The sequence below is a fragment of the Mus caroli genome, unplaced genomic scaffold, assembly GCF_978045245.1.
Source record: "Mus caroli unplaced genomic scaffold, Mus_caroli_1 scaffold_11, whole genome shotgun sequence".
NCBI classification, from domain to species: Eukaryota; Metazoa; Chordata; class Mammalia; order Rodentia; family Muridae; genus Mus; species Mus caroli.
Genome location: NW_028227266.1, coordinates 19,736,028 through 19,763,302, shown reverse-complemented (window position 1 = coordinate 19,763,302; position 27,275 = coordinate 19,736,028). Strand labels below are relative to the sequence as shown.

Genomic DNA, 27,275 nt, shown 5'->3' with positions numbered 1-27,275 from the left:
CCTGAAACCACAGAACTACTAGAAGAAACTGTGGGGACCTTGCTCAGCACACAGACCTCAGCAGTGACTTCTTCTGACCTGGCACCAAAGGCACCAGCAACAAGAGGCAGAAACTAGATGACAGAAAAGGTGTGAGACTGAGAAGGTGTGTAAGGGAAAGGGTGAGCGTCAAATGGGAGTAACATTTACAAAGCATCTATGTAACGGTGAGTTAATGTCCACAATATGTAAAACCTCCTCAATTCCGCAACGAAAATACAAACTCACTTAAATCAAAGAGACAAATAACTGAATAGAAGATTCTCCAAATGAGTACAGCTCATGGGGCCAACGAGTATATGAAAACCTGACGGCTATTTGAATTCTCAGGGAATGCATATCTAAGCCATGCCCATGAAAATGGCCATTAGGATAGAAACTATAAAAACAGAACTTAAAAAAAAGTAACACTGGCAGTAGCTCTGAGCACTCTGCAAGAGTGGCAATGAGGCTGTTGCTAAGGAACAATGCGGAGGATCCTCCAGAGCTCACACTACAGAGCAGGGATCCGCGGGGTGGAGGTAAGTGACCATCAGAATTCAAAGCCCCTGCCTTCTTAAGAGCAAAGGAGAGATTGGAGCCTCTTAAGGTAGACAGTGGTGCAGACAGGAGATGCCTCAGGTTACAGATGGCACCACAGATAGTTAAAGATAACAACCAAGGTCGGGCACACCGGAAGAGATGCCTGATCTGGGGAAATACTCAGAGGTCTGCACGGAGCTGGGACCTAGAACTCTCCCAACAGCAGGCTGAAGCTAGGAACCTGGCAGCCAGGTGGTGAGGGACTGAGTTTCCTGCTCTCGACTCACCAGCCGTAACTGCAGTCTGTCCACTCCAAACTAAAACAACAACAACCCCACTAGGCACTAATAAAATTGTGTGTCTGCCTACACATCCTGCACCAGCCAGATAAAACAGAATTCTTATATTAAGGAAAATGGACACAAGGTAGACACCAGCAGTCTCTGAATAATGCATCCCTGTTTGGCTCTGAAAAAAAAAAAAAAAACCTGTTCTGGTTCTTTAACTACCCCCAAATAACCTACAATACCCAGAAAAATAAAAAACCAAAGCTTGAATGGTTAAATATCACCAAAATTCTTAGTAAATACATCTGCCAGATCAGCTTTATCCAGTCAGTACTCCACAACCTCATTTCTCCACAGATAGCAAATACACACTGAATAGCCCAGTGACAAGCTTCTATAAAGTACCACCAAACATCTTAGGAGAAATTAAGATATTTATGTTAACACATATCTAATCTTCTAACATTCAAACGACATCTAAAATTTCCATCTGCAAAACACTCTAGATGCCAGGGGAGCACTCTCCATCAGTCCAAGCCATGGGCCCTGCAGATGTAGATCATCTGCTGTGCAGATGTAATGCAGTAGGCGCTATGGGTGCTCCCACGGTGGTCTGTGCTCTGCGACACAGGGTCTATCCAGAGCACCACCCTCTTCCAAGTCTGTTTCTTTGTGAAGTGCCTACTGCTGTCACTTACTGAAACCCTAATAATTAAGTGGGTTTCTGGCCTCGTGTAATATCAGCCTTTGGCCCCAAAGTGAGAGGAGAAGCCTGCCAGCCAGGAATATAGTGGAATATTCTGCTCTGTCTCTCCCTGCACATCTTTAACAATCTTTGTTTTTGTTTCTTCCTCTATGATAAAGTGTAAGAAACAGGGTCCTAAAAATAACGCAAGGTCTTTGGATGGTTGTGTGGAGAATGCTGGCCCTCAGCTGTGCAATGTGCTTCTTTGCTGACTTATTGGTTCACAGGTTTCTTTCTCGCTGAGGATGGCTTCCTGCCTGTCTCTGCCCGCAGTCATTAAGCCTCCTGGTAGCAGGACTTGCCACATTCAGTCTGTCTGGGGAGGAATGAGCCTAGCAGTCACCTAGGTCTGAATCTGTTCTCCACATGTTCAGGATCTGTCCAGATGCCAGCTGGAAGGCCTCGGAGGGGCTCAACAGTAGATCCAGCCTCGAGACCGGTCTACATCAGCAGAGGGGAGAAGAGAGGGAATGGCTCAGTCTAACAGCAGGAGAGGAGGAAGCGACCTTATTCGTCCCAGGAGCACTGGAGGGAGGGCTGCCCTGTATAGTGCAGTACCATCTTTTGATAAAGAGAAGGAACAGGGGACACTGAGGGCAGCAATGCAGGCACTTTCTCATCCAATCCCCCTCTGTCTCTTCTGGCCTAAACACCAAGTTTCCGACTTTAAATAAAACTCTTGATGTTTTCCACCAGCCATTTGCCAGCTGTGGTCACAACACAGAGTAGGGATAGGTTGATATTTCATGTTAATTTAGTTTTATATCAGCTAAGAGGATACTCGTGACATCTAACACCACAAGGAACATCAAGCTTTTTCTGAAAACTGGCTTAATATGGAATTAGTAACTAAGTATAAATTTTACATTTACTATCAAGATGTTAACCAAGACAGAAGTACAGACGTTCTCAAGTAAACTGTGACTTTCCAAGCCTCCTCTACTGACACGTAAGGTCCTGGGCCACGTCTCTATGATCAGAGGATTTTGTTGTTGCTCCTTCTAATTTCAAACAGCCATATTTTAGAGGTTGTGTTCTCATATCAAAAAACCTTGTTTTAATCTTTCATCATTTACACTGCTTGAAAGAGCAATACTAAAGTACACATTAGCTGCCTCAAAACTACGTTAACATCACTTACATGGTGCGATGTTAATCTTCCCTGTTAGCTTAACTGGATGGGGAATTTAGATGATTAAGTAAAAGGTGAAGCAGTAGGCACCTCTGAGGGGGATTTCCTTGATTAGATAGATTATTTGAGCGGAGCATCCCACCCTAAATGTAAGCAGCACTTCCTGGTGGCGATGCAGATACAAGGGAAATAGAAGCAGCAGCCTTGCTTTTGCCTGTTTGCCTTCACTCCTGCAGGCAAGGTCATATACTCTGCTGCAGCTATAACTGCATTCCTTCTTTGACTTCACCAACAGAACCAGCTTTAAGGAGCTTCTAACACAGACTTAAGACCAGCAGCTCTTCAAGAATCTTCAGGAAGTCAGCACCAGATCTGGACTGCTGAGTCTTGCAGCTTGGTGGACTGAGTGATTATCAGGTTCTCAGCCTCTCCTGTATGAAGACCTCTGTTGGACTATCCCAGCCCAATCTGGTAGGTGACCTTTTAATACATCTTCAGTTGGTCAATCCCTTTAGAAAGCCCTGGCTAATTCCGGTGGAGTATAAAGATTTCAACAAAATGATGAGCAATTAACAAGTAAAGAACATTCTAGTTGCACGGGAGCACTGTAGACTCTTCATGAATCAGTTCCTCAGTCGGGTCTCACCAAATTTAATTTTATATTATCAATATACACATGGTTTACTGAGCAGACACTTCCCACGTTAGATCAGCACTTCTGACATAAATGTAACACACATGGTTTTCTTTAAAATGTTACATCCTGTAAATCTGCACATGAAAAATAATGGGATTGGGGTAGACCACTCAAAACCCACACAGCTTCTCAGAGTGCTAACTGAAATATAAAGTCCCACCAGGAATGTTAGCACAGGTCAATCTCCACTAATATTTGCACTTAGGGGTCAGTCAGTCATTTAAAAACCTGAAAAAAGTCTTGGACTTTCTCCTGCAAGATGCAGGGGCTTGTGTGGATTCAGCTCAACTGGCTCCCCAAATTCACACACACACACACACACACACACACACACACACACACACACACTGGGGTTGGGGGGGCACCCTATATTCTCTGCTTCTGCACTACTTACTACTATAGGAAACACAGGAAGCAACACAACCAATCACAATTTTCCACAAGTAGAATCTTCTGCAAGACTTTTTTTTTCCCCAAGAATTTACCTCTCCAAGAGCTTCTGACATTGCTAAGACTGTTGTAGTTGTTGAGAAAACTTGCTGCATATTGGAAGTGAATGGACTTCAAGGGGCTTCTACCCTCCATCAGAGATAGGCTCCAAGGTATGGCCTGGAGCACCCGCAACTAAAAGCAGTTAGCTTGACCTCTCAACAGGCGATATTCTGGGATTTTTACTTGAGATCACTAAGCCTCAAGCCTGGCACATGTCCAAGCCAGCACTCATTTAATACATGTGCTCTTAGAGCCAAGACATCTGTGTGTTGTAATGACATGCAAGCTACAATGGAGTGTTTATATCTCACTTTAGTGTAATATGACATTTAACTGTTGCAAATCAGCTCTCTGTAATGACTAACCCTTACTGAAGGGTTTATTGTATTTCCAGTTAAAGACTTTAGCAATGTACAACTTTATATGGATTGATTAAGCTATTAATTGCATCAATTCCAGAAGACAACAGCTAAATGTACAAAGTGAGGACATGACCACTCCACGGCATGGTTGAGGGGAAGGATTTTAGTGTAGAAATGAGGGAGACAATAGCCAGAGGCATCTGGAAGAGTCCAGAGCAGAGAAAGAAAATAGTAGACTGAAATGGCCAGCAGGCTGGACCCAGCATCGGGGTGGGAGGTCAAGAGGGTAAAGAGAGAGGCAGGGGAGAGAGAAAGGCTGAAACAGCAGGGTTATAAGAAGAATGAGAAGCTGGGCAAGGGAAGCTTCTAAGCAGGGCGTGAAAAGCCCAGAAGGCAGGGTAGACTCTGGGGCAGGTACCTGTGTGACTGAGGAGCCTGGGGACCAACACATCCCTTGGTGTGCTAAGAGGCACCACCCAGAGCCACTTGTCCTTTCTGCTAATGATAAGGAAATGGCTCCTTTGGTAGAAGGGAACCAGCTTCACAAGTCCCAGAGGAATGTTGGCTTTTGTCTAACCGACAGATTTTGGACCTGACAGTAAATATGTTGAAAATTAGAAAAAATTTAAAGTAATCTATAACATCTCAAATTATCAGACTATCTACTTGACTAGGCTCAGGCAACTTATTTCACATTCCTCTCCCTGAAGAACAGCATTATTCTTCTCCCAAACTGACAAATGAGACAGGATGTCTTGCAGCAGAAGAGAATGACCTGCTGGCTTTTAGGAGCTGGGAAGAAGAGCTTAGTATTTGGGAGAAGCACTGCTCTGAGTCCCCTAAAGACAGCAAGATAGGTGGCCACCTCTGTCTGCAGCTCCAAGAGAACTGAGGAGAGGCAAGGTCACACCCCGGCATCCCACAGAGCACCTCAGGATCCCTCCTCAAAAGGAAAAGCGACCATTCTGGTCAGGGCTGCCTCAGGGGGAAGGGGAAGGAAGGCAATTCTCCTTTAAACCTGAGGCAGTAAAGGCAAAGGTCATTGCAGAGGTCAGACAGCCGACTCAAAGAGCTCCTCTAAATTAGAGACATTCTCTGGTAAGCTACTCAACAAAGACTGCAGTCCTGGCTCTCTGTGTCCAGAACTTCCAAATCTGCCTGATGGATTTTCTGGGTGCTCACTTGACTGTCGTAAACCTCTAATCCATGGTGGCACAGAGCTGTCTAGGGTCACACAGAATCAGTTTGGGCTTGGTAAAAGGTCCATGCTCACTAACAGAATGTCAGACCAGCAAGGACTCCTTTTAGGTCAAGATGGAGAATCAACAAATTATTTTCAGTTTCCCTGGAAAGTTCATGTTCATATGTAACATGGCTTCCAAAGTAAGGTGACAAGTTCTTTATAACCACACTGATCATTCACACCTCACTGGGCATAAAATCATTGTTCTATATTGTGTTCATGACAATATGTAAAAATCAGCATTTGATCCTTGGGAGACAAATCGGAAGCAGGGACAGACAGTGGGGGACAGTGGAGAGTTTGCTGTGACAGTGAGGTCTTGGCAAACAGCAGACCCAGAGCACAGGGATCATGGCACCTGCACAAGCCCAGGTCAGGCAGGCTGACATCTTACAGATCTACAGCAGAACCAGCATACATATGAGAAGAAGCCCTCTCTCCACCTCTCTTCCTCTGGGATCAAATCAAGATTCTAATGACCGGTTAGACTGACTTATTTCATTGGTCTTAAAACAAGTTCTGCCAGGCATGGTGGTACATGCCTTTAATCCCAACACTCAGGAGGCAGAGGCAGGTGGATTTCTGAGTTCAAGGTCATCCTGGTCTACAAAATGAGTTCCAGGACAGTCAGGACTATACAGAGAAACCCTGTCTCGAAAACAACAACAACAACAAAAACAAAAAAACAAGTTCTTTTTTTAAACAAAAATAAACTTCACAACTCTTGATAATACTTCCATTTCAACTACAACCTAGTCATGATATTTCATAGGAATCCACATGATCCACCCACTTTCCATACAAAGGCATGAGAGTAGACTAAGATCAATTCAGTCATCAAAACCAATTCCAGTATGCAACACTGCACAGGAGGAATTTTCATGCCTGGCACAGTAACCCTGACCAAAAGCCCAGGACTAGGGAGACCACAGCCTGTGGTGAACCGTCTGCTATTGTTATATTAAATATCATGCTGTCAAATGGTCTTATAAATACTAGTGTTCGTAGCTATAGATTTTGTTGCTCTAAATTTTGGCCAAGAGGCCTCTTTTTTTTATAGGTAATGGTTGATATAACCATGACTGCTCAGCTCAGCTCAGCCCAGGTGAGCTCAGCTGTGGGTGAAGCATCTACATGAACCTCTCCACAGCCAAGGCTCAGGGAAAATCGCAGAAGAGTGGATGAACAGAATATAAAGAAGAGAACTTCAAAATACAGACTTCAGGCTATGACATGACCACTGCACATGGCAGCTCACACCAACTGTGATTACCTGTGGGTCTGCCTCCAGTTAGTAAGCAGATCAACTTTACTTAAGGTTGTTCAAGGCTTATAAAGTTTTTTGGGGGGGGTGGGGGTGGGGAGGACATCCAGGATGGGCAAAGGTGATTGGCTTCCTCATTAGCATGGGGAAGCATTTCAGGAATCCCAGCTGCTGGCTGAACAGGTTTTGTAAGGAGAAAGGAAATTGGTCCTATACAGTAATTGAGGCTACCTTGCATTCCTCAGGTAGAGACATATGTGTGAGCTTAAAATTTCCCAGACAAGGTCAGAGGAGAAAACCCCACTAATGAAGTGAGTCCCCATAATGCTTGGAGCCCCGAGGCTATCTGGTCATGGTAGACTTTGACCCTATGGCAGAGTTTTCCCACAGTTATCTGCAGATATGGTTGTACCTAAGACCTATATAAGCTCAAGTCAGTCAAAACCCCAGCTGAAAGGGGAAAGTATTGTGTTTATAAAAAGATAAAGAAAAGAGGGATATGTTCTATGGAGGTGTGGTGAGGTGTGGGGGAAGGAAGTGCCTCTGCTGGCCATGCTGAGACATCCCTTCCCCCTGAGGGACCAGCCACAGGATGGTATAGAACAGAGTATATTCAGGGCATGGGGAGGGGAGTCAAGAGGGTAGTAGAGGTTGAGAAAAACAGAGAGAGTAGAGAAGCCAAGAAGTAGAGGACTAGAAGCCAGTCATGAGTACTTGGAGAGAGGTGAGGGAGAAGAGGTGGGGGGGGGGGGGGCGGGAAGGGACGAGAGGATGGAGCAAGAGCAAGAGAGCAAGAGAGGAGCACGAGAGTGAGGAGGGGGAAAGCTGGCCCTTTTATAGTAGGTCAGGCCTACCTGGCTGTTGCCAGGTAACTGTGGGGCAGAGCTTAGGCAGAAATCTAACAGAAAGGAGGGACTATTAGTAGTTGATGGTTGCTGAGGAAAGAGAGTCTCTTGCCTTTGGGGTTGTAGCTGTTTGTAGGTAGCCATGCTCAAGTGCATATTGCCACATCCACACACACAGGAACAGGACTAATGGGACTCACAGGGTGATTAGTAACCAAAAAGAGGGAAGGACACTAAATTGGAATGGGCAAAGAGTGTGTGTGTGTGTGGGGGGGGGGGGGGTTACAAGAAGTTGAAGGGAAGGGATAAGGAATGGACAATATCAAAATGCATTGTATAAATATGTGAAAACTTTAAAACCAATTCCATTAATTTTTCCTCTATTGACATAGAAAATACCAAATATGTCTACATTTCTAAGAGACTCTACTAGTCTTCAAAGCTTTTCCTCAGGAGTGTTTTTGCTTATGTCTGCTGATATTTACATACCCTGATAATTTATCAAAGCAAAATGGAGTGAGTCCCTTTTATTTCCATCAATTATAATTTAGTGTACCAACCTATTACACTATAAACTAGTTTGCTAAACTACTATATTACAGATTTACAATTGAGTCAAATGTTCCAAAATGCTTCAAATATAGTCACTGATGGCTTTCTTGATATCCTTCCTCTTTAAGTTCATACTTTAAATGTGTATTCTACATAGTCTACATATAGCTTACAAACCACAAACCACATTGCTGTTTTCACAACATTGATATTGCTGTCTGAGTTATGCAAGCTATTGTTATCTTAATCTTTTCCTGCTCTTTGAGAAATCCAATACCATAATTAGTATCAAGAGCTTTCACGCAGAGAGTTCAAAGATTTAGTCATTATCTGAATGCAAAAATTTATTATAAGTATAAACTGTGGAATGCTGGAAACATCCCTACAATTGGTGGGAATCTTTGAGTTAAAAGAGCCTATTAAAGGAATTCTTCTAACACATCCTTAAATTATCTGCGTTCCAAAGAAAATAAGTCCAACTCCTTATAATGGCTTCTTAGAAAGCAAATAAAAAAATGTATGAGATGAAATAAAAGCCATCAGAGTACACATTAGTCCAGCTGGGCTGGGCCACAGCCCCATGGACACAAACTGGATAAGGCAGCACAAGAGGTGTAAACACAAATGTGGACTGTCAGAGTCCACACTGCTATAACCAGCATGCGAGCTCGGGAAATTATTCTAAAGACCTGTATAAGATTCATACAGTAATAGCTCAAATTAGAGTTAAATGAGTAATTACTACGTTTCTAAAAGCTGCTACTACGATTGTTACTTCAATGAGCAGAGCCACTGAAAGCAGTGTTTCTCCATCATAAACTGTTGAAATCAATGTGGCCTCAACATGTACATTGTTCCCACTCGCACTGGTGCCTGGGACTCCAGAGCCTCCCAGGCCTTTTCCTTCTTTTTATCAATTTAAAGCTTATCCTTGTCTCAATATCCAAGGCTGGGGTTATAGCTCAAGAGTAGAGCATTTATCTAGCATGCTCTAAGCCCTGGGCTAAATAGATAAATAAATACATAGAGAAAAAAGAGAAAGAGAAAGGAGAGAAAGGAAGGAAGGGAGGAAGAACGGGGAAGAAAGAAAAAAAAGAAAGTAAGGAAGGAAGGGAGAGAGAGAGAGTGAGAAAGAGAGGGAGAGAGAAGAAGAGGGGGAGGGGGAGGGGAGGGAGAGGGGGAGGGGGAGGGGGAGGGAGAGGGGGAGGGGGAGGGGGAGGGGGAGGGGGAGGGAGAGGGGGAGGGGGAGGGAGAGGGAGAGGGAGAGGGGGAGGGGGAGGGAGAGGGAGAGGGAGAGGGAGAGGGAGAGGGAGAGGGAGAGGGAGAGGGAGAGGGAGAGGGAGAGGGAGAGGGAGAGGGAGAGGGAGAGGGAGAGAGGAAGGGATGGGCTATAGCTCAAGAGTAGAGCATTTATCTAGCATGCTCCAAGCCCTGGGAATAGATAAATAAATACACAGATTAAAAAGAAAAAAAGAAAGAAGAGAGAGAAAGGAAGGAAGGGGGGAAGAAAGGGGAAGAAAGAAAGAAAGAAAGAAAGAAAGAAAGAAAGAAAGAAAGAAAGAAAGAAAGAAAGAAAGGGAAAGGGAAAGGGAAAGGGAAAGGGAAAGGGAAAAGGAAAGGGAAAGGGAAAGGGAAAGGGAAAGGGAAAGGGAAAGGGAAAGGGAAAGGGAAAGGGAAGGAAAGAAAGAGGGAGAGGGATGGGTGGGGAAGAGAGGGAAGGAGGGAGGGAGGGAGGAAGAAAGATCTTGTTTGCATACAATAGGGCACCTTCCTGGTAGCTCCACACTGACTGCTTTGACACTTCTTCCTTCCACTGTTTTCTACCATCCTTTCTCCTTGTATTATAATCCTCATTACCCCTGAGCCTATTTTTTTCATACTAGCATGTTTTTCCATATAAACATCTTTATACTTTTTTTTGTTGTTACAGGATGCAACAAATGCAATCTTAGTGTTTACTCCAATGATTTTAGAAAACTCCCTTATTCCTTTTTCTCCTTTTCTAAAGGCATGTGTTCTTCTGACCGTCCTTCTCTAGAGTATGTGTGTGTGATAAGTTAGAACTTATACCCTGTCACACTATATGCACAATGTGATGAGTATTGCTAATACGTAATCAGTTTCCACCCACTTCAATGACTCCATGACTCTCACCCTTTAGCTTTAGGTCTGCTCGTTGCTCTAGTCTTAGACTACACAAGCAAAACATGTACTAACAAAAAACTGCTACATTTCTTGATTCTGAAGCACAGATAAATCTAGTCTTGGGGAATGCTACTGAACTGTATCTATAATGTGTTTTTCAATTATTAATAGTTTGTGCAACTCTGTTTTATTATTACATACTTGAATAAATAAAACCACATAAAAACGAAGTTCTGGAAATTTACCTCTTCTATTACCACAGCAAGTAACATACAACACTGCTATCAATCCTCGGTGCCTTTGATGTAGGCATGGAAAATGGTATATATCTTTTATTTATTTTATGTATGTGATTACACTGTTGCTATCTCCAGACACACCAGAAGAGGGCATCAGATCCCATTACAGATGGCTGTGAGCCACCTTGTGGTTGCTGGGAATTGAACTCAGGATCTCTGGAGGAGTAGTCAGTGCTCTTAACTGCTGAGCCATCTCTTCAGGCCCTGCAAATGGTATTCTTAATTTACTGGTGAAGGAAAGACTCACCTGTAACTTCCTACCTACCAGAAGCTGGGTACTCAAGTGAATGGACTCTGTCAACACAGAGAGAACGCAGTGGAAAGGAAACAGACCTGCTTTGGAAATGAATATCCTGGGTTTGGGTTTGTTTCCTTCCAAAATGGTGCTTTTGGAGAATATGGTCACATCTGCAGCCATGTCTGCTCCTTTTAATGGCTCTTCAGGCCCACACTGACCTGAGCCCTGCTAGGCTGTGAGGAGCAGCCTATCAGAGGCTCCCACTGCTCTGGACTGGCTAAGAAACCACTTTACCAGGCTTCCCCTCTTTGCGTTCATTGTTTGATGCTTAGAACATGGAGTCCCACTAGTTGTTCTAATTTATGTTTCTCACTGCTTGGTGTTTATGGCTATTTATATGTTCTCTCTGAGGACTTTCCATACATGCCCACCGCCTGGCCGCCTGGCCGCCTGACTTTCCTGATGGGGCTCTCTGACTATGAGCACTCTGTCACACTCCTTTGAAATAAAAATAGAAACTCAGTCTCATTTGCTTGCAGTTTCTTTCAATTTACAAAAATTATATTTTGCTTTAATCAAATTTATCACATTTTTGTTCCATTATTTCTTCTATCTATAACTCAATTAAAAAGTCTTTCCTCACCCTAAGGTTATTAACACAGGCTCGCCTTTGTTTTTATAAAGGCTATGCTTCTCTCATTTAGGTAGGTAATTAAAAAAATTTTGTTTATGGTATGGACTAGAATTCAATTATAAATTTATATTCAAATAATCAATTAGTTTATTTGTATGCTATTTGAAAACACAAAGCCATACAAAATGTTTATTGTGGCAGTCACCACAGCATCTTTTTGTGTTTGTATATTATATTTATAAACATTAATACTTATTGTCAATAGATGAACATTGCTAAAGAGGACTTGTGTCTTTATCACTTATATATTTCAGGACCTAATACAATTCCACAAAAGTAGTTTCTGAGTGTTTCCTTTGTTCAAGTACAAAAGTCTAAAGGCACACTAAAAAAACATGTGAGCACTGCTGGCCAAGAAGCACTCACTTCTTGACTATAGATAATCTATTTTTCCAGATAAAGAATTTATGTGAAACTAAAATTAACTTTCCTAGAGACACTGGAAATAATTCTAACAGTCCGACATTTCTGACTGTCCAGTACGAATGCTCTGCAGTTAGGGGAGACAGGGCTTGAGTTCATCAGATGAATGGTTTTCAGTCACTGCTTGGAAGACGTGCATGGGAAGGGAGGTCAGCCGGCTGGACTTTCACAGAAAGTGAGCCCTGCTCTGCCTCTAACTTACTTCAAGAGAAATAGACTTGAACTAGACAGGCACTGACCATCCTTGTAGACAAAGTTTAAATGTCTGAGATGGTTTCAAAGCAGAGAGACCTTATGGTGGATAGAGATAGATTGCAAAGCAGCTTGATTGCTGTGGGCTATGTTTTTCCTTTATTAAGCCAATGTTTTGAATCATATACAAATGTTCTCACTTATGTACAAAGCTTTCCATCAAAAATTCATGATAAAGAATCATGGTATACGAACACAGACACAATTGCATATGTCAGCAAGATTTTGCTGACAGGACCCTGATATAGCTGACTCTAGTGAGGCTATGCCAGTGCTTGGCAAATACAGAAGTGGAGGCTCAGAGTCATCTATTGGATGGAACACATGGCTCCCAATAGAGGAGCTAGAGAAAGTACCCAAGGAGCTGAAGGGGTCTGCAACCCTATAGTTGGAACAATAACATGAACTAACCAGTACCCCCAGAGCTCATGTCTCTAGCTGCGTATGTCGCAGAATATGGCCTAGTCGGCCATCATTGGGAGGAGAGGCCCTTGGTCTTGCAAAGGTTATATGCCCCCATACAGGGGAATGTCAGGGCCAGGAAGCGGGAGTGGGTGGGTTAGAGAGCAGGGTGGGTGGAGGGTATAAGGGACTTTTGGGATAGCATTTGAATTGTAAATGAAGAAAATATCTAATAAAAAATTGTAAAAAAAAAAAGTCATGGTATAATATATTTCCATATTGCAGTACATATGGTTGTTATATGGATGGCTTAGTTATCTTTTTAGTTTATAGTTAAGATGTATCCATTTTTAAAATGCCACATAGAAGCTACAATGTTTTCATTTTATAGAATAGACAGTAACTCTCTTAAAGACCTGAGGAGAATCCACAGCTAACATCCACTCTGCTTTAGATCTATGGCTTCTGTATATCTGTCTGAAAAACAGACTGAGATAACAGACTTAGAGAGCTCTAGCACACTCTCTCTCTCTCTCTCTCTCTCTCTCTCTCTCTCTCTCTCTCATAGAGGCAACATTTGATACAAATAGTTTCATTTCTTCATCTTAAGACTTTCACTTCTTTTGTTCTTCCCAAAATGACTTCATCCTGTAGGATATATACATATATATTTATCTCTGTCACAGTTTGTCTATTACAGTCTTAGAACTCAATACTAGTTTATAAAACAAAATTCTTAACTCTTCCAGAGCTTTTGAATTTTACTGTAGTTGTTAGAGAGAAAATGTTTTCACTAATAAAGCTGAGCATTTTTACGTTAAAAAAAAGAAGAATCATGATATAGTGACAAATTACACAGAAATAACCTCTGACCACTAGTGGTGTATACATTGAACATGTTGTATTATAGTACATGTTTAACTCAGTAAAGATAACTTGTAAAACATTTATCCATTTCTTACTAACAATTGGGACACATACTAATAGATATCATTAAAGAGATAGGTACACTCCCTTTCAATAATTCACAGCTTTGGAAACAAAACAGATACGTAATAAGATAATGCAAATAAAACTGTATGAGTGCTACTATGATGATGAGGAACTCACAAGGCTTCCGCAGCAGTGAGGACAGCGTAGATTCCTTCAAAGTTAGTGGAGCAGTCATCACAAATAAAGAGGTCTTACATATCATCAAATCTGACACTATTGGTTTGAATTTGAAAAAAAAATGCCTTTCTTCACTATTTACAGCATGAGAATTTGAAATTATGAATCATATAATTAAAAGTGTCAAATATGGAATTCTTAGAAAACTAACTTTCTGAACACTGATCCTGTGGTGAGAAGATTCAAAGTCGGTGTAGTGACAAACGAAGAAAAAAGACTATTATTCCAATCATAAATCACAGCAAACTAAGTCTTAACTGGAAAGGATCTTCAAGAATACTATAGTAATTTTTAGTATAAAATATGACCCAAATTCATATGAAGAACAATATCAATGTCATATTTTTGCTATAGGGCCCCACATCTCTAGGCTCAATTAAACATCAGAAAGACTGTAGATGATGGAAACTGTAATCGCATCACCCAGGGGACCCAAAGGGTAGTGGCCCCAGCTTCAGTACAACAATCTCTAGGGAGCCAAGGGCTCATGTGTCTTCAAGCTGCATTTAAAGCGTTACATAATCTCTGTGTGTCAACAAATTGCGAAGGCTGAAGAAAGCAAACAGCTGGCACTGCTAACCTAATACACTATAATCCTCCCAGCTCTGAGCAGGCAAACCATACTGAATATGGAGAAAACACACCTCATCTGCTTGTAATCAATTTAGTGATTTTTATGAAAAATGTCTCCATAATGAACATGGACTGCTATTTTGTACAGAACATTTGTGATTCCTGTACATTAGTCAAACAATGGCAAACACAGGATGTTACCGACAGACAACCCGGGGCGGTTGGTTCAGTCTCTGTTGATGCATCTGCATTGCAAGGAAAGGCAAAGACCCTTGTAAAGATACCACTTTTCTGAGTGGTGAATGCTTAATGGACGTGGTTGCTTCCAGTGAAGTCCTTGGCCCAGTCCTCACCTTCCACCAGGGCAAAACAAGAACATTTATTAAGGATCTTCTGTAAGTGTATATCTCCATAAATAACTTGAGAGAACACCATCCATCACTCTCAGATGAGCAGACCGGGATCAGAGCCTATCACAGGCCCAGGAGGTCTCCCTGCCTCTGGATGAGTAGAGTGGTTACATGATCACAGGCGCTCTGCTCGCTGGTACGTTTCCTCCCTCTCAGTGTCAATACGATTCTAGAGATGCAGGATCTCAAGAAAGACAAACAACCTTTCAGATGACAGTATCCACTGTTATAAGATTTGGGATCATTTTATATCCCATGAGGACACTGCTCCTACCAAGTAAGACAGAAGAATGAAGGTCACCGTTTGCCTCATGCAGCGTTTCTAAAGATGAATCGATAGTTCAAACAAATTGGCGGAATCACAACATTAAAAACCATTATTTGTTTCACAGAGTCACTCAAGGGGAGGTAAAATCTTTGATTTTCCCTTAACACAAACGATAACAGAATGTTGAAAGGAAGTAATGGAGTCGCGGTGATGTAACTGAAATGTTTCCTCTGAGTTTGGTATGTTCTGGATCTCGTTTAAGGTCAGAGCTGAATACTACATTCAGTGTGAGTTGCATTACATCATAGCCATCACTGCACAGTTTTAGACTTCATTACTTAAGACCCAGTAAGTAAAAAACAGACATGCCATTTCAAATGTTACTTGTTTGATTACATTAACTAAGCATTCAATTAATTTTGCCATGATTATAAATAAAATATCTAGATCATAAAAGAGTTCTGCAAATGAGCTAAAAAAAAAAAAACTCAGTAATTGCTTCTAAAGCAGAAAGCAGCTCTCTCTTCCCCATGTCAGACCTGCAGAGCTCTTACCTATCTGGATGATCAGACCTGTACCATCCCTAATTCATAGGCCTGCAGAGTCCAGCCATTTAAGCTGTCAAAATTACATGCTAAAATAAAATGGTCCCTAAGCATCAAGCAGCTGTTAGGGGCTGCTCCCCAAAGTGTTCTGATTACTTTTAGCAGAAAAACAGTGTCCTAACTTCTCTATTAAAATATATCATTGAAATATATAATTGAAATGAAAATACACGCAACATCAAAATAAAAATGATGACAGCAACATAAACTAAAGTCTGAAAAGTGTTTTTTTTTTAACCAAATAGAAGATATTGGCTCAATGTTTGGAAAGATGTTTAACAATATACAGCATGAACTTTTCAAGTGCTCTATTGTTTGGTCTAATAACGTTATTTCTAGAACTAAATCCTAAAGATATCATTAGGGATACAGACATAGATGTAAACAAAGAGATGAATATTACTTATAAAACACACCAATAATAAATATGATCAAAAATAATGTTTATGTGTATACGTGTGTATTATGTGTTTATGTGCATATATGCCATAGAGTGTAAAAAAAAAATTCCCAGTGCCAGGCCTAGGTATCTCTTTTGAGTTGCTGATCAGAGGAATCCAAGAGACCCCTAAAGCAGTGAAGGCTATTTATTGTCATTTCCATTGGTTGTCTCCCTAAAACTGAAGGTTTTCTGACATGGGACTTGGAGAAATGGAGCTGGACTTGACCTGGAAGCCTCCTCCCTGAGGAGTGGCTCTCACAGTACCAATACCAGAAGGAGCAAGCAGCTGCCAGGAGAGGAAGGCCATCAGTGGCCCTACCCAGCTGTAAAGTCTGTGACCCACAGCAAGGAACTGAATGGCAAATGTCCCAGAAAGCACAATAATGGCACTTATACGTGGGGGACCAACAACCACCTCATTAAAGTTAAGGCTCATCCAGTAGGAGGGAGTTCATGCCTAGGACTGTAAATCCAAGGCTGGTGAGGACACTGACCCAAGAGAAAGACCTACAGTAACCAGTTTCATAAACCATTATATAAATTGACTGTATTCTAAATACCTATAGATAAGTGTAACTCTCACCCTTTGTTGCAAACAGAAGCCATCACATAACTCTACAGCTGGTCAAAAGGCAGAGAACTGACTATGGGTGTCCAACCTCAGTTAATAAGTCAATAATAGAATCCCTACACTTAAGGGCCAGGAACATTGTAGAAGATGGGCCAGAAAGATAGTAAGAGCCAGAGAACCAAAAAGTGTTTACTGTATATGACAGGGAAGCTGCAGCCATGAAATCTCAACTCTATGGCTGTGTGAATAGGACCTGAGAAATGGCAAGGCCAATGATAATGCCAGTGTGGAGGGAAGAAATTTCATAAGATACCACTCCTTGATGAAGAGCTAGCTATCAGGAACTACAGTTACTGAAGAGGGAGAAACAGTCTTCCCTAGAGATGAACTCCCTGGTAGGTTATAGGTTATCCCAGTTCCCAGGAGTTAGTCATGAACGCATGGAAACGTGAGCAACACTAAATGAACTCAGCAGGTGCTGCTTATAGAGTGTGTGTGTGAGTGTGTGTAACAATTATAATCAAAGATAAGAAGCCATGAATTTGAGGAGTATGAGGGCAGTGTAAAAAGAGATAGAAGAAGGACAAGAAATGTGGAAATTATGGAAATAGAGCACTCATATATGACATTCTCATTAAATAAAAGAAAATAAGTGATGCTTGAAAATTAACAATTATCATATATATATATATCAAAAATCTAATTTTAAAATGTACTATGGCAACATATATGTGCTATAATACTTAAAATTTGTATTTAAACTATAGATATAACATAAACTTTCTCCAAATTTTTTACAAGACTAGAAGCTGAGCATATTAATAAGGTGATAAAATTCCATGTAATTTTATTTTCCTCCTCATATGATTCCAAATTTTGTGCATGCCAAATTTTTTAAGTTGTGTGCATTGGCTATTCATAAAGTATGAAATTACTTAAAGGATAATGTTTATATCAACCCCATATCAACTAATTTAATTCCAGTTGGCATCAACAAAATTAAAAGATCTGCTCTATAAGAAATCTTTTCTATAAATGTGAAAGGCATGCAAACAGCACAAGCTGAAACGGAGAGTTCTCGACATAATTGTATCTCTTCAGACTGAACACTAAGGCTGATGGCACTAATGGACCAAAGCTAGAGCGACATGAATAATACATCACTGCACCAATCAATGGAACCGCATTACACGCTGATGGAAAACAAATGCCCAGAGTAAAATCACAGGCATTCAAATGCAGCCATCACCTACTCCCCACAACATCAGGGTGTGGGAGGGCTGGGACAAGTCTGCCAACAGGATCCCAAGATCTGCCATGGGAAAGGCACTAGACGGTGATCAGGTGACGGGAACTTTCTGATGACTACACATGCATTTCCATGTAACTACTGTGTCCCCTTCAACAAAATCCGTGAGGCTAGAAAATTCAACTGTTTAATTAACATATGCAATTTGTAGCCGGGCGTGGTGGCGCACGCCTTTAATCCCAGCACTCGGGAGGCAGAGGCAGGTGGATTTCTGAGTTCAAGGCCAGCCTGGTCTACAAAGTGAGTTCCAGGACAGCCAGGGCTATACAGAGAAACCCTGTCTGGAAAAACCAAAAAAAAAAAAAAAAAAAAAAAAAAAAAAAAAAAAAAAATGCAATTTGTACAAAATTAAATGAATTATGCTGGAGAAAAATAAACAAACAAGCAAGCAAACTTGGCAGAGTTCTCTCTACCTCTCAGTCAATGGTCTCCTAGCGAGGCAGTGGGGGAACTGATTCCATTTCTAGACTCTGGGTGGAGCCGCTAGGTGATTGATGAAACGCGCCTCGAGGTACATGCAAGTCTCCTTACTCATGCACAGCTGTTACAGATCAGAGCCTTGGGAGAGAATGAGGGAGAAAGAGACCAGCATATGCTGTTTGACTCTAAAATCTTGCAAGGGAAACTCTTAGCACAAATGTTCTACAAATGATACCACACAGGAGTATTTTAGAACCAAGAAAAGCATGCTATCAGGAGACCTGGCTTGGGGATGCTCATGACAGCTCCCTCACAGACCTAATTATAAGTGATGCCATTTTCAGTTCAGATCATCTTCCATGGTATAGTGAAATAGATTAATCTGATCTCTATTAAATTATTTCTGGGATAACACTAAGGCAAAGAGATAAAACACTATACTCATGGCTTAACACTTGAGTTTAGCAGTCAAAAAAATGAATACCTGGAGTGAATGGCACTGGCTGGTCTTCTGAGGAAGCTTTTAGACTTATTCACAGAAGGTATATAAAATCACATTACACAGCAATCACACTGCAAAAGGGTAATTTCTGGAGTAACTTAAGAAAAATAATATAACCTAAATGTTTAACGGACTAGAGTGTATTCCCATGGCTCTTTCCTCTTGGTGATCATTTTGAGATCAAAACTATGACGGGCTCCCCGTTAAGTGCTGCTCCAATTTGCTCTTCTTTGTTAGTGCTAAGTCCCTTCAAATCTTAAGAAAAGACATCTAGTGATAAAGCAGCGCTAAGTCCATTGTATACCAGAGTCATTCCTACTAAACACATGGTGCTTATCTTAGTCTATCCAGCTCTGAGGATACCATGCCCTGCACACCAGGAAGAAAGACCTACAGTGCACCAGTTTTGTTTTGGTTCCTGTTGTTGTTTGGTTGGTTTCATTTTTTACCTTGATGTCATGCCGAGGAGCTCTCTCCCAATTAGCCACAGGTTCATGGTGGCTCAGAGCTTCCTCAGACAGGTCTCCTATGTACAAGCTGGGCTCAGAAAATGAAACTCACAAACAGAGAAATGCAATGTCAAGAGAGTACAATCCTTTTGGCATTCTAGCTCCTTGGCATAATTGTCGTTTTCCTGATGGATTTACCTACATGAAATTTAAAGTCCATGTGTTCTCATCAGCTTGCACATTAAGCAAAATTTAAGAAAAGTGTAAGTTTTTAAATCTTTCTTCATAAAAAGTGAACTTAATCAAGTGCCACCACAAAATTACTAGGTCAACAGGAAATCAAAATTGAAATTACATGCCATGAACAGCACTGTGTACCTGGAATCCCAATACTCTGGCGTCTGAGGCAGGGGGATCTCAATATCAAAGCCAGCCTGGTCTACAGATAAAGATTCTGCCTCTGTGTGTGTGTGTGTGTGTGTGTGTGTGTGTGTGTGTGTGTGTGTGTGTAGGCTAGAGAGGTCAGTGTATAATATCTGCTTCACTCATTCTACCCTATTCCTTGAGGCAGGGTCTCTCACTGGCCTTGTATTCATCCACTCAGCCATACTAGCTAGTTAGCAAGCCCCAGAAAGCCTCCTGTTTCCACATCTCAGTTGTATAATAAATCCAGCTTTCTAAAAAAAATGGTTTATTTTAGATTATGTATATGCTTGTTTGCCTGTGATGGGATATTTTTGCATAAATACTAAATATTAAAAAATGGCTGACAAGCTTGCCTGGTACCAGCAACTCTCTGCTCCATGGGGCCTGGCTGGCCATGCACTGGCAGTTTATCGCTGACCTGTTTTTATCTTGTGGAGACTCTGATTCAGAACTCCTCAATCTCCCCACCCAGCTTGCTAGGTTCCCACTGGCAGGTCACTACCACACTAGCCCCATGCTTCAATACCCCCACAGCCTTTGTGATGCACGTCAGGCAAACCCACGCTTTGCCACCATACCTTTCTCTCTGGAACCCAGCTGAGTCGCCATGAGAAGAAAAGCACCACACAAACTAAGTTCAGAAACAATGGTAACTCAAGCTCTGGGAGCAACATATTGAATCCTACTCTTGTAAACCATATGTCATCCTGTAAGCGAATTTGCCATAAGCCAGAGACACTCATAGCTACATCTTATCCTCACACTATCCCTGTCCAAAAGGACCTAATTCTCTCCTGCTTCCTCTCTTCATCCATCCAACATGGAAGTCCCTCCAACTCCCCCAGTGATTGGCTCCTTTATTCTTGGTTCACAAGAAGTCACTTGAGCATGTGACTTATTCCTTGTCTTCAGCCCCTCCCAGGAGAGCAGAATTAGCATCAAAATACAAACAGTACCAGGCCCATCCACAACACTCAGAGACTAAAAAAGGGTGTCAGATCCCCTACAGCTAGAGTTACAGGCAGTTGTAAGCCATCCATCCTGAGTACTGAGAGCCCAACTCAGGTCCTCTATAAGAACAGCATAGACTCACCTGATGACTCATATCCCTCCAGCCTCTGCCCAGCTTCTTACCTGCTGCAGATCTGAACCTCACACCTGTGTAACAGGTGCCTGACTGAGTGAGCCATCTACCCAGCTTCCAAGTTTATAAAGTATAGACTATTCATGAAAAAATAATCATTTAAAAAACCAGTATGGCCATGTGTTGATCAACTATCTAATTACCATCTATGAACTGCATTATCACTTTTAAAGAAAAAATTTTAGTTAAATTTATTTCTTCTTAAAACTGGAAAGGTAAGTATCAGTAGCCCCTCTTTAGAATAACAGAACTCTCAAGGTTCAACATCTCAGAATCAATGACAGGTCCTAGTAAGTATCTAACAGCCTCTCGAGTCAACAGCTCTGAACTTGAGTATGGTTTGTAGGCAATTCATAGCCTGGCATGCTTTCAGTGTTCCAGAATAAAAAAGAAGAAGAAAGGATATAAACATTCAAATGAAAACAGTGAGAAAGAAAACAGAACATGATGGTTGGGAGCCAGAGATTGGATGATTCAGAATATAATGAATGACTTAGCTGAGTCTTTCAGCCCCAGATAAAAACTACTGAGGAACGCAAGACAGAACTAGGAAAGGCGAGGGATCTACCTGCAAGCAAGGGCAGCACTTTATAAAAAGGTAACTACTGTACAGTGCCTGCAGAGATGCTCCGGCATGTGCCTAAATAATAGAGGCGCCCAAAGGAGAAGGAAGAAGAAAACCACTCCAGCATTCAGGCAATGCTGGCCTATGCAACGGTGAGCCTTTCCCAGTGCTCCTCGTCTTCAACATACTATAAATGTAATGTTACTCTCCAAAAGGTACACTATTTGGCTACAGAGTCAGTTTATAGAATGCAATCTTAAAAATTATATCATTATGGAAAAGTGGATTAAGGGTGTTTACAAAACCGGCCTAACACTGAAGCAAACAAAATGCTTAACAAACAGGGCAACATGAAAAATCAGCTGAGGCCACTACAATACCCTGTAGAGCTAATTAACAGCCTTGTCCAAGCACAGGCAAACTTCTGTAGGTATAACAAGTCTATGCACGTTTATTCTGTCTGTGCCACCACTCCCAGCAAAGTGATGTCCGGGGACATAAATGTCCCTTGTCAGTAGGCAGCAGAAGGGAGGACAGAGGACACAGTGTTGGCTATGTTCCACTCTCTGCTCGGTTTCATTTTCCCTGGACCCTGTAAGGCCACGTCAGTCATCTTCCCCAGTTTATGAGGATGGAGGAAGAGAGAAAATAATTCTCTCCTGGTCTGCTTTAAAAATTCATAAACACTCTCTTCTTTGGACTGCTCTAAACTCTGGAAACCCCCAAGACAAAGAGGTGTGAGAGGAGGATGTGCAGTAACCCACTTATCTCTACTGGAACTCCAGGGGGCAGGGGCGGGGGTGGGGCCAGCGATGAGACAGCTTTAAAAGCACAATAAATATTTAAAGCCACTTGAGTTCAACATATTGACTCAACGGGAGATAATAGCCCAGAACCACACACTTCAAACATGGGTAGTGCAAACGCGGCTGCCGTCTATCCAAGTGTTCCTGTGAGTGTTTCAGGCATGCAGCAGGCAACCACATCCTTCCAGGACAGTCTGAACTTATAGCTGTTGTCCTGGTGGAGTTTTAACTGATGATTCTTAATGTTTTCCTTTTTCCATTCTAGAGTACCTACTTAGATTATAAGGTCATCCTAACCTAAGACCGGCACCATCAACACTATAAAATGATGGGAATCTAATATTGAAAACACACATACATACACACACACACACTCAAACTATAGATCTGTTAATTATCTGGGGGAGATTTTCCAACTCTGAACTGTGACTCTCTTGGGCAAAAAGAACACACTAAAAACCATTTCAGTGCGGCTATGAAAGTTAAATAATAAAATAGTCTATGCTTAGCATAGTAGCGAATGTCTACAGGTACCAGACATACAGAGGGTGTTTATACCAAAAAAAAAAAAAAAAGGAAACCACCTTACGAAGCCTCGGGTTTTCATACATAAATGTGAGAGACGCGTGACTACACGTAAAAGCCTGGAAGTTCTAGCAGGTTGTAGGTATAGAATTAGAGCCCAGAATTGCTTCTCCCTGAAGCTATGGGCTTTCCACTCATGGTTCATCACCATTTGCTCCTCACTACAAAAACAGGAACTACTTCACACCAGGAAAGATAAAACAAAAGGAAGGAAGGCAACAGAGACAGCTAGGGAGGAGGGCAAGCTGACTAGGGAAGCTGGCAGGCGCAGAAACTGAGTGGCTCAAAGAACAAATTTACAAGGACACTTGATCCTCCTGAATGTATGGAAGGTGCCTGGGACAGGAGGTACTACTTACCTCCCAGTCTCTCTGCCTCTCTCTCACCCTCCTAAGTCAGTCAGGCGCAGCTAGGATCTGAAGAGATGACTCCTTCATCTCCAAGGACACTGTCGAAAACTGGCAAGAGCCTATAACTTCACAGAATTTGTGGACAAATTCATCTACCATCGATTTGCTGATGCCTGGTAGACTTAAGACTCCTGTATCAGAGGCAAGGACTGGACTGCTTAAAACCACAGTCACCAGAAAGGCAACACACACACCAGTCCCCTAGGCCCACCTTCTAACAGGTGATCCAAGAGGCTCAGAGTCACACATGCTCCTCTTTCCCTGCAAGGAGACACTGTTTCTACCATCCAAGGCTGTTTGCCACACAATAGCTCTAGAAAAGGTGGTCTAGGAAAAACGTTGTCAGTGTCTCTGCTCATAACGTGCAGGAAACCAGCCAGCCTGTCTTCTGGTGCCAGCAACATGTCATAAACTGTGCTCCATCTTACAATAGGCACACACACACACACACAAATGAGCATGAAGACACACACACATACATACACACACACACACACGAGTATAAGTACAAAGTGTTCCCTATATAGATAAACTAGAACACTAGTCAGCGTAACTTTTTGGTGTTTCTTTACAACAGAACTTCCCAGAGCCTTTGAAAGTCCAATGTGACTTAGTGACTCTCGCACAGCAGGATACATGAAAGTCCAATCTGGCTTAGTGACTCTCCCACAGCAGGATACATGATGCACTGTTTCAAAGCCCACTTTTCACAGAACACCTATTAATATCTCCCAGAGGACTATTCCTTGGCCCACAGTTTGGGAAATGTGGAGAGAGTTTCTATCATGTGCCCAATTCCATCATTTTCCCTTGCATGAAGTTAACTAATATTTTCCCATTTACTTCCTAAAATCTAAATTTTACAGGGAAGTGTTTACAAAAAAAAAATGCTTTTTAAAGTCCCAAATTATTGAAAGGAAAGACATCAAATTTTCTATCTGCACTGTAGATTATTAAAAATGCTTATGATAATGTCAGCAGTGCATTGTGCACTTGCTGGCACCCAGTGAGTGCTCAGAGAAACAGCAGCTATTGTGCGTCTCGGCCATTCTGATCACAGCACAGTCACAGAACCCTCTTTGTAACACACGGATTCCTATTGTAAGCAGGCGGGTGCGACTGCAGCCACATTGGGTCATGACTGGTGATGTTTCCTTCTTGAATTCTCTCCTACATTTTCCTACATGCAATGTTTTCCAGTCTCCTTGTGCCAATGTTTTTCTCTACAAGCCGGACCATATAAACCTCTGGGTTTATTTTAGTCTAAGTTTGATAAATGTTACCTAAAGCAAGTCTTCCTTTTTGTTTTAACACCAAAAATTAGATCCACATTTATTTGAAAGAATTCAAAGTCCTTGTGCTTGTATTCTTACAAGACTTCCCTCCCCAGCAGGCCACCAACGGAAGGTCAAGCAGGGTCTCAGAAGTAGGCGGCAAAAGTCCCTGGCTTAGTGAATCAGTGTGGCCTGCTTGGGTGCTCCATAAGAAGGCAATGTCAACTGAGCTTGCTTGGGCCCCAAAAGTGTTTTCTTACTCCTCATTCCTTCCAGCCTCTCTCTGCCAGTGCCTTCGGTTTCTGGGCCTTTTGAGGAAGGCTGACCTGGCAGACAAGTTCCTATCCATTTCAGCACAGAAACCCAGGGCCCACCCAGGCTCTCTCCAGAGGATGTCTGCTGCAAGAAGTCAAGGGCAGTGCCCTGACCATGTGAGAGCCGGGAAGGCCGGCAGCAACCATATCTGTGACCGTCTCTGTGCTTATGGGAAGGAAAGGAAGGCTAGCTCTGCAGCACAGCAGAGGGATGGCAGCGTGATAGAACGAGAACAGTCCGGCACCCAGCATCCTCACAGTGCCCTGGATACGTGCTTTTACTCACCATTCAGCTTCCTGTCTGGGGAGAACAGGATGGATGAACACACAGTAGAGTAACATAGAGCCAACCCTTCACACTACTGTGATATTCCCACAAGCTGATGGTGACAATTGAGTCCACATGTGTCCCTCTCAGGATGATCAAATCTCCACAGTCAAGTCTGCTTAGGAGCAGTGAAGCAAGAAAGTACAATTCCATCCCCAAAGGTTAAAACCGAATGTTACAATTCTGGGTTTCCTTCTCCAGACCTTCTATAAAGGAGAAGGGGAAAAACCAAACATCCAGCAAAATCCTGAAAACGCGGCACACATATTACATTCTTCTATGAAGGTGTATGAAGACTGCTTTCTAAAACCTCATGTCATGGAATGTTTTAGATGCTTTTAAATACTTATTTCACTATGCATGCGTGTGTATACGTGTGCACATATTTGTCTGTGTGTATCTGTGTGTACATGTGCATATGTACATGTGTATGTATATATGCATGTGTATGTTAGTATGTGAGTAAGCTAATTTTTTGAGGCAGAGTCTGTCACTGAACTTAAGAGTTCACATCTAGCTATATGAGTTGGTCCGCAAGTCCTAGGGATCTTTCCATCTCTGCCTCCCCTTACACTAGGATCATAAGTTCTCCAGATCTGGTTTTGTGTCAAGTTGACACAGGTTGGAGTTATCACAGAGAAAGGAGCTTCAGTTGGGGAAATGCCTACATATGATCCAGCTGCAAGACATTTTCTCAATTAGTGATCAAGGTGGGAAGGCCCCTTGTGAGTGGGACCATCTCTGGGCTGGTAGTCTTAGGTTCTATAAGAGAGCAGGCTGAGCAAGCCAGTGGAGGCAAGCCAGTAAAGAACATCCCTCCATGGCCTCTGCATCAGCTCCTGCTCCCTGTCCTGCTTGAGTTCCAGTCCTGACTTCCTTTGGTGATGAACAGCAGTATGGAAGTGTATGCTGAATAAACCCTTTCCTCCCCAACTTGCTTCTTGGTCCTGATGTTGGTGCAGGAATAGAAACCCTGACTAAGACAGCATCCTTCCATCTCTTCCTCCTCTTATACTAGGAGCATAAGAGCAGGTGGTGGTGCCCAGCTACTGTACCAATGCTGGGAACCCAAAGTCAGGTCCTCGTGCTTGCAAAGCGCACAGCAAGCGCTTAAGTGACTGGGCCTTTTTCTTCCAAAGTCCTGAGAAATCACTCATCAGTGCCGTCTGTATGAGTTACAAGCGAGTTGCCAGGCATTTTTCTGACCCTTTCACAAGAATTACCAAAGAAACTTCTAAATGATTTCCCTTCTTTTTTGAAGTGAGTAGAACTCAGGGTTGAGAGCAAGAATCAATACTTTTATAGTGTCCTTCTCTAGATGAAACCCCAAGAAACAGGAAAACCACTAAGGCACAGAGAGCGCACCTCAGAGCAGCACTGAGGCTGGCGGCAGCACAAAGTTCTCGGTGGGAACCAGACTCCCTCTGCTCCTATTGGGGAGGAATGCAGAGCAGGAGTCTCTCTGTTGTTCTGGAATTCTATAGCAAGTAGGTTTTTTGTGTTCCTGAATGTATTGCTTTTTTGTTTTTTACTTTTGAGATTGTAATTTAATTATGTTTCTCCCTCTCCTTTCTTCCCTACAAACCCATCCATACAGCCCTCCCCACTCTCCTTCAATTTCATGGCCTCTTTTTCATTAATTGTTATTGCAGGCACACGTGCCATGCACATCACACACACGCACACATATCACTTTTTAAAGTTATTCCCCAGACAGAGAATTGAAAAGATTGAATTCTCAAAAATAAGTCTGTACTTATATGTAACATACAAGTATGAAATACTGAGAAAAATCAGCCGTCCTTGCTTAATGTCTGTGCAAACCTGCACTACCAGGGACTGTGGATAACAAAGCAACAATTAAAAAACAAAAACAAAACCCACCCAGCAGCTGAAAGCCTAGCTCCTGCTAAGAAGTGAAGCCTCAGTTCTGCAAATGTTGAGTCTGACCTTTTGTGTTGTGTGTGCTACTGAAAGGGTCCATTTCCCTCTCCCACCTGTCAGAACCTGATCCATTTACAACTTTTCAAGTGGATATTCAGCTTTTCTTTGGCTGTGTCTGCCCCCTGGT

At 42.2% G+C, this 27,275-nt stretch overlaps 1 protein-coding gene and 1 long non-coding RNA gene across 7 annotated transcripts in view; one reads left to right on the top strand and one right to left on the bottom strand.

Moving 5' to 3' along the window:
- Positions 1-27,275, bottom strand: part of Bbs9 (Bardet-Biedl syndrome 9) — a 434,796-nt gene that overhangs the window by 135,512 nt on the left and 272,009 nt on the right. The gene's annotated exons all lie outside the window — the stretch shown is intronic.
- LOC147001977 (uncharacterized) lies at positions 511-6,842 on the top strand. Of its 2 annotated transcripts, none has more exons than XR_015044517.1 (3): positions 511-560; positions 3,021-3,196; positions 6,580-6,842. It is a non-coding gene; the product is annotated as an uncharacterized LOC147001977 (long non-coding RNA). The 2 variants fall into 2 exon arrangements; XR_015044518.1 differs by having other exon boundaries at positions 6,563-6,842.